Genomic DNA, 14,896 nt, shown 5'->3' with positions numbered 1-14,896 from the left:
TCCTTGTACCCACATACAGGCAGTTGTTTTGCCTCACAATATACAAAATTGTCCTACCACTTATATTTTAAGTTAACTTTTATGGTAAATTGTGTAATAACTTACAATAACGTTATTCTCTTGTACTGGCACAAAAATAGAAATATAGATCAATGGAACAGGCTATGAATAGCTATGATCAACTAATATAGACAAAGGAAGCAAGAATATATGATGTAGGAAAGAAAGTCTCCTCAATAGGTGGTGTTGGGAAAATTGGACAGCCCCCTGTAAAATAATGAAATTAGAACACTCTCTAATACTGTGTACAAAAATAAACTCAAAATGGATTAAAGACCCAAACAAGGCTGAATACTAAAATACTCATAGAGGAAAACCTAGGTAAAACACTTTTTGACATAAATTGCAGCAATATCTTTTTTGATCCACCTCTAAGTGTAGTGAAAATAAAAACAAAAAATAAAAAATGGGACCTAATTAAACTTATAAGCTTTTGCACAGTAAAGGAAACAAAAAGCAAAACAAAAGGACAACCTGCAGAATGGGAGAAAATCTCAAAAGAAAAAACGAACAAGGTGTTAATCTCCAAAATATACAAACAGCTCATGCAGACCAATATATATAAAAAATAAAAAAATGGAGATCTAAATTGACTCTTCTTCACAGAGGACATACAGATGGCCACAAAGCACATAAGATGCTCAATGTTTTTAATTACTAGAGAAACACAAATCAAAGTTACAATGAGGTATCACCTCACACCAGTCAGAATGGCCATCATTAAAAATCTACAATCAATAAATGCTGGATAGGATGTGGAGAAAAGGGAACCCTTTTTTATATTGTTGGTGGATATGTAAATTGGTACAGTCACTATGGAAAACAGTACGGAGTTCCTCAGAAAACTAAATATAGAACTACCATATGACAAAGTAATCCCACTCCTGGGCATAAGTCTGGAGTAATACAAACATTGTGAGGGACTTTAACACTCCATTTACATCAATAGAGAGATCATCCAGACAGAACATCAATAAAGAAACATAGGCTTTAAATAACACATTAGACTAGATAGATTGATTTAAATGAACATTCTACCCAAAAGCAACAGAATAAACATTCTTCTCAAGTGAACATAGAACATTCTCTAGGAGATCACATCTTGGGCCACAAATCAAACCTCAGTAAACTTAAGAAAACTGAAATCATACGAAGAATTTTTTTAATCATAATTCTATGATACTTGCAATAAACTACAAGGAAAAAAAAACCTGCAAAAGACCCACAAGCACAGGAGAGTAAACAGTATGCTATAGAACCACCAATGGATCACTGAAGAAATCAAAGAGGAAATCAAAAAACACCTAGAAAAAATGACAATTAAGACACAATGATCCAAAACCTATGGGATGCAGCAAAAGCACTTCTATGACAGAAGCTTATAGCAATATGATCTCAATTTAGAAACAAGAAAAATCCCAAGTAAGCAGTCCAAACTTATAATACTAGTTGTAAAACTAAGAAGTAAAAAACAAAATCCAAAGATGGTAGAAGGAAGGAAAACATAAAGATCAGAAATGAATTAGAAAGATGTGCAAAATCTGTAACTTAGATTATGTCCCAATGGTTTATTTATTTTAATTATTTATTTTAATTTTTTATATAATGATTTTCATTTTTTTCCATTATAGCTCATTTACAGTGTTATTTCAATTTTCAACTATACACCATGGTGACCCAGTTACACATACATGTATACATTCTTTTTTCTCACATTATCAGGCTCCATCATGGTTTATTTTTGTTTTTATTTCTATTGCTTTGGGAGACTATTTTGCACATAGGAGACTGACCTATGTGCAAAAACGACCAATGACATTTTTCACAGAACTAGAAGAAAACTTTTAAAATTTGTATGGAAACAATAAGACTTCAAATAACCAAAGCAATCTTGAGAAAGAAAGAGCTAGAGGAATCATGGTCCCTGGCATCAGACTATGCTATAAAGCTACAGTCATCAAAACAGTATGGTACTGGCACAAACCCAAAAATATAGATCAATGGAGCAGGATAGAATGCCCCAAAATAACTTCACATACATATGATCAACTAAAAGGAGGTTCTTCAATAAGTGGTGCTAGAAAAAAATGGACAGCTACATGTAAAAGAAAGAAAGTAGAACATTCTCTATCTCTATACACAAAAATAAATTCAAAATTAATTAAAGACCTAAATGTAAGACCAGATACTGTAAAACTCTGAGGAAAACATAGGCAGAACACTCTTTGACATAAATTACAGCAATATCTTTTTAGATCCACATCCTAGAGCAATGAAAATAAAAACAAAAATCAACAAATGGGAGCTAATTATACTTAATAGATTTTTCACAGCAGAGGAAACCATAAACAAAATGAAGTGACAACCCACAGGATGGGAGGAAATCTTTGCACATGACGTGATTGACAGGTATTTTCCAAACCATAAAAATATGTATATGTGTGTGTATGTATATATATGTGTGTGTGTGTGTGTATATATATATATACATATATATATATATAAAATCAAAAAATGGTCAGAATTTCAAAACAGAAATTTTTCCAAAGATATACATATGGCCACTAAGCACATGAAAAGATACACAGCATCAACAATCATTAGAGAGAGGACCAGACATAATGACCACCATCAAAAAGTTTACAAACAATAAATCTTGGAGAGGACATGGAAAAAATGGGACCCTTCTATACTGTTCATGGAAAGTAAACTGGTGCAACCACTATTGAGTACAATATGGATTTTCCTTAAAAAACTAAATATAGAACTGCTATAAGACCCAGCAATCCCACTCCTGGGCATAAATCTGGAGAAAACCATAATTCAAAAAGATACACACACCTGAATGTTCATTGCATCACTCCTTAGAACATCCAAGAACTAGAAGCCCCCTAAATGTCCATCAACAGAGAATTGGATAAAGATGTGGTATACATATAAAGTAGAATATTATTCAGCCATAAAAAGAATGAAATGTCATTTGCACAACATGGAGGGACCTAAAAATTACCATACTATGTGAAGTTAAAGAGAAATATCTTATGCGATCACTAATATGTGGAATCTAATAAAAGTGATGCCAAACAATTTATGAAACAAACAGAATCAAATGATTTTGAAACCAAACTTATGGTCACCAAAGGGGGAATGGGCAGGGCGGTGAATTAGGAGGTTGGATTGACATATACAGACTACCGTATATAAAATAGATAAGTAACAAAGACCAACTTTGTAGCACAGGGGAATCTACTCAATACTGTGTAATAACCTGTATGAGAAAGTAATCTGAAAAGGAATGGATATGTGTATAATTGCTTTATTTTGCCATACAGCTGAAACTAACACAAAGTCAACTATACTCCAACAAAATTTTTTAAAGTATCCTTTTCTTTTGAAATGCCTTTAATTTTAAATATCATTCCCAATATCTTTAAGTAGATTAAGTTAATGAGATTGCCTATTAACTTAGGCAATCAAGTTGGGATCAAGATGGCAAGGAGTAAGAACTGACACATCTTCTCCCACAAACACATAAACAAAAAATCTACACGTAGAAAGGTTCACACAGAATGCCAACAGAAGACTTTAGACATCCAAAAAGGTCAAGAAACCCTCCACATAAGTGGGTAGAACAAAAGGGGAAAGAGAGAGAGAAATAAGAGAGGGGAATGAAAAAAAAGGAATCAGGATAGGACCAGCACTCCAGAGAGGGAGTTGTGAAAAAGGAAAGGAACCCATAACCTGAAGCTACCTAACTGATGGGGAGATCAGCCAGGAAGGATAGGGAGACTCAAAGCCTGAGAGAAAAGTGGACCAGCCAGACTAAGGCAGGCAAAGCATAAAGAGATCCACACAGACATTGGTACCACCACAGCCTAAGACACTTGTTGACTGGGGCAGGGGGTGCTGCTGGGCACTGAGACTTGGGCTTCTGAGGTCAGTTCCAGGGAAGAGACTAGGGTTGGCTGTATGGAAACAGCCTGAGGGGGCTACCAAGTGGTGTGCCACATTTGAGGAAGTGCATTAGGAGGCCTGGACTCACTTTAGAGGCAAGGCATCATTATTAGGGAGAACAAGGAAAGGAGGAGGGAGGGGATCACCATAAAAACTTCTTTCTCTGTGCATGTGCAGGTTCTCAGGTGGTGGGGAACATTTTATGGGGGGTGGTGCCAAATGCCACAGCCATATCAGACTCCAAAGATAGGCATGGACCACTACCAAGGGTCCCATGATCAGGCCTCACCTATGGCCTCAGTCACCTCAGGGATTGTTGCTGTGAAGGGCCCTGCAACTGAGTGCCACCCATTGCCATCACCTCCCTAAGAATGCACACACCCTACTGTTTCTGTTGCCAAAAGCTCTGAATGCCACCCACCTCCTCCCTGAGGGTCACTACCACTGCCCAGGGGTCTGCAAACAGGAGCAGCCTGGTGCCTCCACCTGCATGTGGTCCTCACCACAACCAAGGGCCTAGCAACAAAGTACCACCTACATGCACTGCCCATTGTCCCCACCTCCCTGAATGAGGTGCAGGCCATACACCAGCACACCCTTATCAAGCGGATAATGGCCTCACACACTGAGGAAACAGCAAGCATCCAAAACAAAAGCAGCCCTGACCGCCCCCCCCCCAAAAAAAAAGCAAAAAAATCCCAGCAAGTCCTCACAAGCTACTCAGGCACAATCCTGCATATAAATAGCCCTCCAAAACTACAATGGAGAGTTGATTTCTCTAAACTCACAGAATAAGAAAAACACAAGAAAAAAATGAAAAAAAGCTTAGGACCCATTCCCAGGTTAAAAAACAGGATGGGGCAGGATTAAGATGGTGGAGAGTAAAACGTAGCACTCACCATTTCCCATAAACACATCAGAAAAACCATCTACATGTAGAACAATTCCCATAAAACATCTACTGAATGCTGGCAGAAGACCTTAAACCTCCAAAAAGGGCAAGAAACCCCTACATATAACTGGGTAGAACAAAAGGAGGAAATAGAGAGAGAAAAAGGAATCAGGATGGGACTAATTCTGCACAAAGGAAAGGAACTCAGAATTGGGGAAGCCACCTAAATGACCTGGAGATTAGCTGAGATGGAGGTACTTTGAAGCCTCAGAGAAAGGCACAGAAACTCGACTGAGGAGGGCAAAGCAAAGAGAGAGCCACAGAGACCATTGGTACCACCTCCAGGGACACCATAGCCTGAGATTCTTGGAAGGGGGCTGGGCACTGACAGTCACCAGAGGTCATTTCCAGGGAGAGGACTAGAGACGGCTGTGTGGAGACAGCCTGAGGGGATAGAGAATGGTGTTCCAAGGGTTGTGGAGCAGAGTACCACAGCTGAGGGAATCCAGGGGGAGGAGGACCTGTAGGAGAAGCAAGGTGCCTTTTTGGGTAGGGCAAGAGGAGGAGAGGGACACTGCCATTGGGACATCTTTCTCCATGCACATGAGGACTCTCAGAGGGTGGGGCTACAGGTGGCAGGCATCTACTGCACAGGCTACAAGCACAACAGGAAGCCTCTTGCATGGTCTACAGGTGGCAGGAACAAACAACTTCAGTCAACTCAGACTCCAGAGGTTGGCATGGTCTGTCACCACTAGGAGTCCATGAACAGGCATCACCTGTGGCCCCAGTAACCTCAGAGGTTGTCACACAAGAGGGTACTGCAATTGAGCACCACCTGTTGTTGCTCTCATTCCCCCTGGAATGCACACACTGTGCTGCTGACACTGCCAACTGCACGAGGCACCAAGTACAACTTCCTGAGGGTCACTGCAACTAGAAGCAGCCTGAACCACCTTCCCATGGGTCCTTGCCAACGTTAAGGGCCCTGAAACCAGGCACTAGCTACTAGTCCTGCCCATTGCCTCCATCTCTCTGGAAGCACGTGCAGCACCCTGTCAAGGGGGTAACAGCCTACACACACTGAGAAGAGAGAGAGCAAGAATCCAAACCAATAGCAGCCCTCACACTAAAACTAAATAGTTAAGCTCACAAAATACCTAGGGGTGCTCACACATATGAATAGTCTTCCAAGACTGCAGTAGTTGGTTTCCCTAAACTCAAAGAATAAGAAAAATGTAAGCAAAGTGAAGAGGCTCAGGTACCATTCCCTCATAAAAGAACAGGAGAATTCACCTGAGGAAGCAAATAAAGATACAGAACTATGCTGTCTAAGAGACACTAAGTTCAAAAAGGATATAGTGAATATACTGAAAGAATTAAGAGCAAACATGAGGGAATTAAGAGCATATATCAACAGTATTATAGATTATTTCAGAAAGGAACTGGAATATATAGGAGGAGCCAGAAAAATTAGAAAATTCATTAGCAGATACACAAGCTGAGTTAAAGACACTGAGGAGCAGAATGAATAATGCAGAGGAATGAATTAGTGACTTAGAAGATAGTATAATGTAAATCACCCAATTGGGACAGCAGACAGAAAACCAAATGAGAAAACATGAAAGCAATATCAGAGATTTGTGGGATAATATAAAGCAGGCCAATCTATGCATACTAGGGATTCCAGAGGAGAAGAAAAAGAAAAGTGCGCTAAAAATGCGCTTGAAGAAAATATGGCTGAAAATGTTCCAAAATCAAAAGAAAACAGACATCAAGACACAGAAAGCACAGAGGGCCCCAAACAAGTTGAACCCAAAGAAGCCCACACCAAGGCATATTATAATAAAAATGGCAAAAGTTAGATAAAGACAGGATTCTAAAGACAGCAAGAGAAAAACAAAGTGTAATTATAAGGTAACCCTCATCAGGCAATCAGCTGATTTATCTATAGAAAAACTACAGGCCAGAAGAGAGTGGCAAGATATATATTCAAGGTTATAAAAAGCAAAAATTGGAAGCCTAAAATACTCTAAACAGTAAGAATATTGTTTAAAATAGAAGGAAAAATAAATATTTTATACAACAAACTAAACAAGAGTATAGCAATACTAAGCCCATTCTAAAATAAATTCTAAAAGGGCTCCTCCAAGTAAAAAAAGAAGAAAAAATATAGGATGGAAGAAAGCACATTTGGAAAGTAAACTCTAAAATAAGCCAGTATACAAATCTAAAGGGGAAAAAAAAAAACCTATTGTAAAAGCAATGATAAGCAGAAGGAACTGCAGAAGGATAAATATAAAGATGTTATAAAAAGTACTTCAAAATCACATAATGTGGAGTTGGAAAGTAAGAAAATCTAGATTTTTTTTTTCTTAAATGTGTTTGAGACTATATGACTATCAGGCTGGAGCAAGAAGATAAAGGAAGGGGTTAACACACTTAAAAAACAGCGCAACAACAATTTAACACCAAACCATATTTACAAAATTCATAAAAATTCATAAAAAACTAAATTCATAAAATTCCCAAAATCTAAAAAGAGGATACAAGCATTAAATAAAAGGAAATCATCCAACCAAAAAAAAGAAACAAGGAAAAACATAGAATCAAATGGAAAATACAAGGTTTAAAATGGCAATAAATATATATATATTTTGCCTTTATAGGGCCACTCCTGCAGCATATGGAGGTTCCCAGGTTAGGGGTCTAATCAGAGCTGTAGCCACTGGCCTACGCCAGAGCCACAGCAACTTGGGATCCGAGGCGCGTCTGCAACCTACACCACAGTTCATGGCAACACCAGATCGTTAACCCACTGAGCAAGGCCAGGGATTGAACCCGCAACCTCATGGTTCCTAGTTGGATTCGTTAACCACTGCACCACAGCAGGAACTCCAAAAAATGGCAATAAATATATATTTATCAATAATTATATTAAATGTCAATGGACTGAATGCTTGAATCAGACATAGAGTGGCACACTTTAAAAAATACAAGAGCCTACAATATGCTGCCTACAAGAGACTCAACTTAGGGTAAAGGACACATAAATTGAAAGTGAGGGGATGGAAAAATATATTGCATGAAAAGCCAAAACAAAGGAATCTAGGAGCTGCAATACTCATATCAGACAAAATAGACTTTAAAATGAAGGCCATACATATAGAAGGACAATATTTAATGATAACCCATTCAAGAAGAGGTTATTACAATCATCAATATATATGCCTCTATTATAGGAGCAACCAATTATATATAGCAAATATATCAGACATAAAAGGAGAAATTAATGGAAATACTACAATAGTAGGAGACTTTAACACAAAACTCACATCAATGGACAGATCATGTAGACAGAATATCAATAAGGCAAGATAGATCCTAAATGTCACAATAGAAAAGTTAGACTTACTTGATATTTTCAGGACATTATATCCCAAAAAACCAGAATATACATTTTTTTTCAAGTACACATGGAACATTCTCAAGGATTGGCCACATATTTGGCATTAAAACTAACCTCAACAAATTTAAGAGTATAGAAATTATTTCAAGTATATTCTCTGACCACAATTGCATGAAATTAGAAATCAACCATAGGAAAGAAATGGAAAAAAAAAAAAAAAAACTGACTACATGGAGACTACACCACATACTGCAAAAATACCAATGGGTCAATGAGGAAATCAAAATAGAAATTAAAATATCTGAGACAAATTATAATTAAAATACATTCATTCTATAGGATGCCACAAAAGCTGTTCATAGAGGAAAGTCCATAGCTATACAGGCCTTCCTCAAAAAAGAAGAAAATCTCAAATCAACAACTTAAACCTACCACCTACAGGAATTAGCAAAAGAAGAGCAAATAAAACTTAAAGTTAGCAGAAGGAAATAAATCATAAAGATTAGAGTGGAAATCAATAAAATATATTCAATGAACAATAGAAAAAAATCAATAAACTAAGAGCTAGTTCTTTGAAGGGATAAACAAAATTGATAAACCTCTGGCCAGACTCACTGAGAAGAGTAGATAATGAACTCAGACAAACAAAGAAATGAAAAAGGAGAAATATCACCAGGTACTGCAGAAATATAAAAAAAGAGAATACTATGAAGAATTATTTGCCAAATTTGATAACCTAGAAGAAATGGACAATATCTAGAGACATACTGCCTGCCAAAACGGAAGAAGAAATATATCACTAGAACAGACAGATCACCAGAAATAAAATTGAATATGTAATTAAAAAAAAACACTCCCTACAAACAAAAATCCGGGACTAGACAGCTTAAGAAGAGAATTCTACAAAACATTCAAAGAAGAATTTATAACCATCCTTATTAAACTTTTCCAAAGGTTACAGAAGAAGGAACACTCCCAAAGATATTCTGTGAAGCCACCATCACCCTAATACCAAAACCAAAGATGCTACCAAAAAAGAAACTTATAAGCCATCTTTGATAAATATAGATGCAGAAGTTTTCAACAAAATTTTAGCCAACCAAATACAGCAATACATAAAAAAGATCCTGTACCATGATGATGTGGGATTCATCCCAATTTCACAAACATGGTTCAACATATGCACATCAATGTAATATACCACATTAACAAAGGAAAAGTCAAAAACCATATGATCATCTCAATAGATGCAGAAAAAGCATTTAACTAAATCCAACATCCATTCATGATAAATTTTCTTACCCAAGTGGGTAGAGAGGGAACATACATTAACATAATAAAAGCCATTTATGACAAGCCCAGAGCCAATATAATCCTTTACAGAGAAAAGCTCAATTCCTCCCTGCTAAAATCTGGAACAAGACAAGGGTGCACACTCATTTTTTTTTTCTTTTTTGTCTTTTTGCCATTTCTTGGGCCGCTCCCATGGCATATGGAGGTTCCCAGGCTAGGGGTCCAATCGGAGCTGCGGCCGCCAGCCTACACCAGAGCCACAGCAACGCCGGATCCGAGCTGCGTCTGCGACCTACACCACAGCTCATGGCAACGCCGGATCGTTAACCCACTGAGCAAGGGCAGGGATCGAACCCACAACCCCATGGTTCCTAGTCGGATTCGTTAACCACTGCGCCACGACAGGAACTCCATGGGTGCACACTCTTACCACTTTTTTTCAACATAGTATCATAAGTCCTAGTCACAAACAATCAGACAAAAGAAATAAAATGTTTCCAAATTGGAAGAGAAGAGGTAAAAGTTTACTCTATGTAGATGACATGGTACTATATATAGAAAACCCTAAGGACTCCACACAAAAACTGCTCAAACTGATCAATGAATTCATAAGATTAATATTCAGAAATTGGTTGCATTTCTATATAATAAAAATGAAATATTAGAAAAGGAATATTAAAAATTAACACCTTTTAAAATACCTATGAATAAACCTGACCAAGGAAGTGAAAGACTTGTACATCAAGAAGTATAAAACATTAATCAAGGAAATTTAAAAAGGATTCAAAGAAACTGAAATATATTCCATGCTCCTAGATTGGAAGAATTAATATTGTTAAAATGGCCATACCACCTAATGCAATATATGGATTTAATGTGATCCCTAACAAATTAACCATGATATTTTTCAGAGAAGTAGAATCCAAAAATTTATAGGGAACCATAAAAGACACAGAAATTTCAAAGCTATTCTGAGGGGGACATAAAAAAAAAAAGCAGAAGGTATATCTCTTCCAAACTTCAGAAAATATTAAAATATTAAAAAGCTACAATAATCAAGACAGTGTTACACTGTCTTGGTACAAAAACAGACAAACATATCAGTGGAACAGAACAGAGAGCCCAGAAATAAACCCAGATACCTGTGGTAAATTAATCTTCAGCAAAGGAGGAAAGAATATAAAGTATGAAAAAGAGTCTCTTTAGCAATTGGTGCTGGGAAAGCTAGAGAGCTGCATGTAAGTCAATGACACCAGAATATACCTTCATGCCATGCACAAAAATAAACTCAAAATGTCTTAATACTTAAACATAAGGCATGAAACCATAAAATTATATGAGAACACATGCAAAATATTTAAAAAGGTTTTTTTTAACTCAGTCTCCTAAGGCAATATAAAGAACACAAATTTTAAAAATGGGACCTATTTAAACTTACAACATTTTGCACAGCAAAGGAAACCACAAAAAAAGACAACCCAAATGGGAGAAAAATAATTGCAAACAATGCAACAGACAAGGGCTTAATCTCTAAAATATGAACTCATGAACTCAAAAAGCAAAACAAAACCAAAGAAACCAGTGGAAAAATCGGCGAGTGGCCTACATAGCTATTTCTCCAAAGATACAGAGATGGTCAGTAGGCACGTAAAAAAATGCTGAACATCACTAAATATTAAAGAAATGCAAATAAAAACTACAATGAAGTACCACCTCACACCTATCAGAAAGGCCATCATTAATAAGTCTACAAATAAATGCTGGAGAAGTTATGGAGAAAAGGGAACCCTCCTACACTGTTGATGGGAGTGTAAATTGGTACAACAATTAAGGAAAACAGTATGGAGGTTCCTCAGAAAAATAAATTTAGAACTACCATATGATCTAGCAATCAGACCCCTGGCCATATATCTGGACAAAAGTTTTATTCAAAAATATACATGCACCCTTATGTTCATTACAGCATAGTCACAATAGCCTGGGTACGGAAACAACCTAAATGTTCATTGACAGAGGAATGGTTTAAAAAGATGTGGTACATATACACAATGGAATACTACTAAGCCATAAAAAATGAACTAGTGAGATGTGGTACATATAAACAATGGAACACTACTCAGCCATAAAAAAAATGAAATAGTGAGAGGTGGTACATCTACAAAATGGAATACTATTCAGGCAAAAAAAATGAATAATGACATTTGCAGTAACATGGATGCAACTAGAGATTTTCATACTAAGTGAAGTCAGAAAGATAGAGACAAATACTGTATTATATCACTTACATGTGGAATTAAAATATGGCACAATCAAACCTACGTACAGAAGAGAAACAGATTCACAGCCATAGAGAATAGACTTGGGGTTGCCAAGGGAGAGGGAGGAGGGTGTGAGATGTACTGGGAATTTTGTTTAGTAGATTCAAAGTATTACTTTTATAATGGATATACTGGGATTTCCTATTGTCGCTCAGTCTTAAAGAACCCAAATAGTATCCATGAGGGTGTGCGTTGATCCCTAGTCTCGCTCAGTGGGTTAAAGGATCCAGCATTGCCATGAGCTGTGGCATAGGTCACAAACACAACTCAGGTCTAGCATTGCTGTTGCTGTCCTGTAGACTAGCAGCTGTAGTTCTGATTCAACCCCTAGCCCGGGAACTTCCATGTGTCGCAGCTGTGACCATAAAAAGCAAAAAAAAAAAGGGGGGGGGGTGGATTAGCAATGAGATGCTACTGCATAGCCCAGGGAACTAGGGAACTATACCTAAAAAGTAGGATAGAACATGATGGGAGAGGATACGGGAAAAGAACATATATACACATATAATGGGACACTTTGCTGCAAAGCAGAAATTGGCAAAACATTGTAAATCAACTATACCTTAATAAAAAAAAAGTGCCTCAAAATACACACAATATATACCAAATTTTTAAAATTTTCATTTAATGCTGATTACCATATAAAACAATAATTGGGAGTTCCCTTCGTGGCTCAGTGATTAACGAATCTGACTAGGAACCATGACGTTGCACTTTAAATCCCTGGCTTTGCTCAGTGGGTTAAGGATCAGGCGTTGTCGTGAGCTGTGGTGTAGGTCGTAGACGGCTTGGATCCCACATTGCTGTAGCTCTGGCTTAGGCCGGAGGATACAGCTCGTATTAGACCTCTAGCCTGGGAACCTCCATATGCTGCGGGAGCGGCCCTAGAAAAGGCAAAAAGACAAAAAGAAACAAAAAACAAAATTCAAACAAACAAACAAAAACCAGTAATTGAATATATTCCTGTGCATGAGTTTCTTGGATTTCCTTTTTTCTTCATTCTAATTTTGATCCATGTACAAATGTATTTATCTTACTACTTTTCGCAAGTTTCAGCAGAGATAATAATATGCTATTCAGGGGCTCAGAAAAATCCTAGTGCTATCTATGGCTGTGCATAATGCATCTCTTTGAGTCTTTCTTACAGAAATCTCCATTTCCAAATAGGATTTTGACTATCTCACAGCCATAGTTACCTTTTAAGTCCCTTATATAATTTGAATAATCTCACAGAGCATACAAACTGTTTTTCAATTTTGGGACTATTTACTTATTGGTCTTTCCTTTTACCTAATGGGTCAGAGGCTGCCTAGTGACTTAGTCTTCCCTCCTCCTTGGATGTCCAAAGAGGTACATTACTCTTTCAGGCCCTTATGGTCTAAAAAGGTAACTATGCCTGTGATTATCTCTGCTGAAACTTGTGAAAAGTTTTAAGATAAATACATTTGTACATGGATCAAAATTAGAATGCAGAACATAGGAAATCCAAGAAACTCATAGATAGGAATATATTCAATTATTGTTTTATATGGTAATCAGCATTCAATGAAAAATTTAAAAATTTGGTATATATTGTATGTATTTTGAGGCACATATTTTTTATTAATGTATAGTTGATTTACGATGTTGTGCCAATTTCTGCTGTACAGAAATGGAGAAGAAGGAAAAAAGGGGAAGAGAAGAAGGAGGAGAAGAAAAGAGAAAAGAAAAAAATAATAATGGGACAGGCTGACCTCTTATATGGAACTTTAGGTTCTTTTGCATGTTTGGAAAGACTGCTGACAGAATACAGTTTCTTAGTTATAGGACTGAACTCCTCACCTCCTAGAGACTGTCTTTCACCATAGACTGTTCATAACATGGCTCTTCCTTCTCTTTCTCTTCCTCCCCCCTCCACCTCCTCTCCCCTTCACTTCGCCCTACCTTTTTTCCTTCTTCTTCAACCACAGCATATAGAGTTCCTGGGCCAGGGATGATCCCAGCCAAGTTGGGATAATGCCATATCCTTAATGCACTATGCTGGGCCAGGCATTGAACCTGCATTCCAGCAACTCCAGAGATGCCACTGATCCCACTGCACCACAGCAGGAACTCCTGGGCCACTCTCTTGATTGCAGCCTTGGATGCTATGAGCACAGGACCTAGCTTAGGTATACAAAGAAGGACCAAGACCTCTTTTTAAAAATCCATCTAATTAAATCAGTCCTACCTTGGAAAATCTTCCTTTGATTCATTGGAAGTCAGCTGGATTTAATTCCAAGTCACTTTATTTACATCACAAAATCCTTTTATGGGAATGATCATGAAAGGAGTTTGATCCCTCTCAAGGGAAGATTGTGAATGGGTGTGAGTCACTGGGGGTAAGAATTCTGCCTCCTAAAGAGTTCTAAGTGTGTGTCAGTTTTCAGTGGTGTAGGAATTCAAATCAGTCCATAACATGTTCTTACTGTAAATGAAACATTTCAAAATAATTTTTCTCTTTGCTGTTGATATAGATCTATAGTTGTCTTTGTATATTGACCTTGTGCCCAGCAAAACTACTAATTTCCTCTGATATTTAATATTTTAGTGCAATTTAAAATTTTTCCATATATGAAGCATGCAATTTGTGGGTAGTAGTGCTTTATTTATTCCTCTTCAGTAATTGTAGTTTCTAATACTTCCATTACATTAATGCTCAGGCTAGGACCTTTAATGTTATAACAAAATTCATGAGGGAGGGCATATTTATTTTCTCTTTCATAAGGAAAGATTAACATTTCACCATTAAATGTGATTTGTTGTATTTTTCTCATATTAAATGATTTCCATAATTGACTCAGATTTTTCATGAATATATATTGTTTTTATCAATTTACAAATGTACTGACATGATTTTTCTTCCTTTAAAAAAATTTACATATTTATGCCACTGAATTTCCTCCAGTTAAGTGAGTCTGAGCTGCACTGTTTTAGAGGGAGGGAGATTAT

General features: G+C 37.1%; 1 protein-coding gene across 1 annotated transcript in view; it reads left to right on the top strand.

Moving 5' to 3' along the window:
* Positions 1–14,896, top strand: part of LOC146406137 (uncharacterized) — an 872,380-nt gene that overhangs the window by 815,772 nt on the left and 41,712 nt on the right. The window lies entirely within an intron of this gene.

This window comes from Sus scrofa, chromosome 1, assembly GCF_054392235.1.
Source record: "Sus scrofa isolate SSC_HxYL_T2T_F1_AM1 chromosome 1, Sscrofa_HxYL_maternal_Yorkshire_Landrace_v2.0, whole genome shotgun sequence".
Lineage (NCBI taxonomy): Eukaryota > Metazoa > Chordata > Mammalia > Artiodactyla > Suidae > Sus > Sus scrofa.
This window is presented reverse-complemented; position numbering and strand designations above follow the sequence as displayed.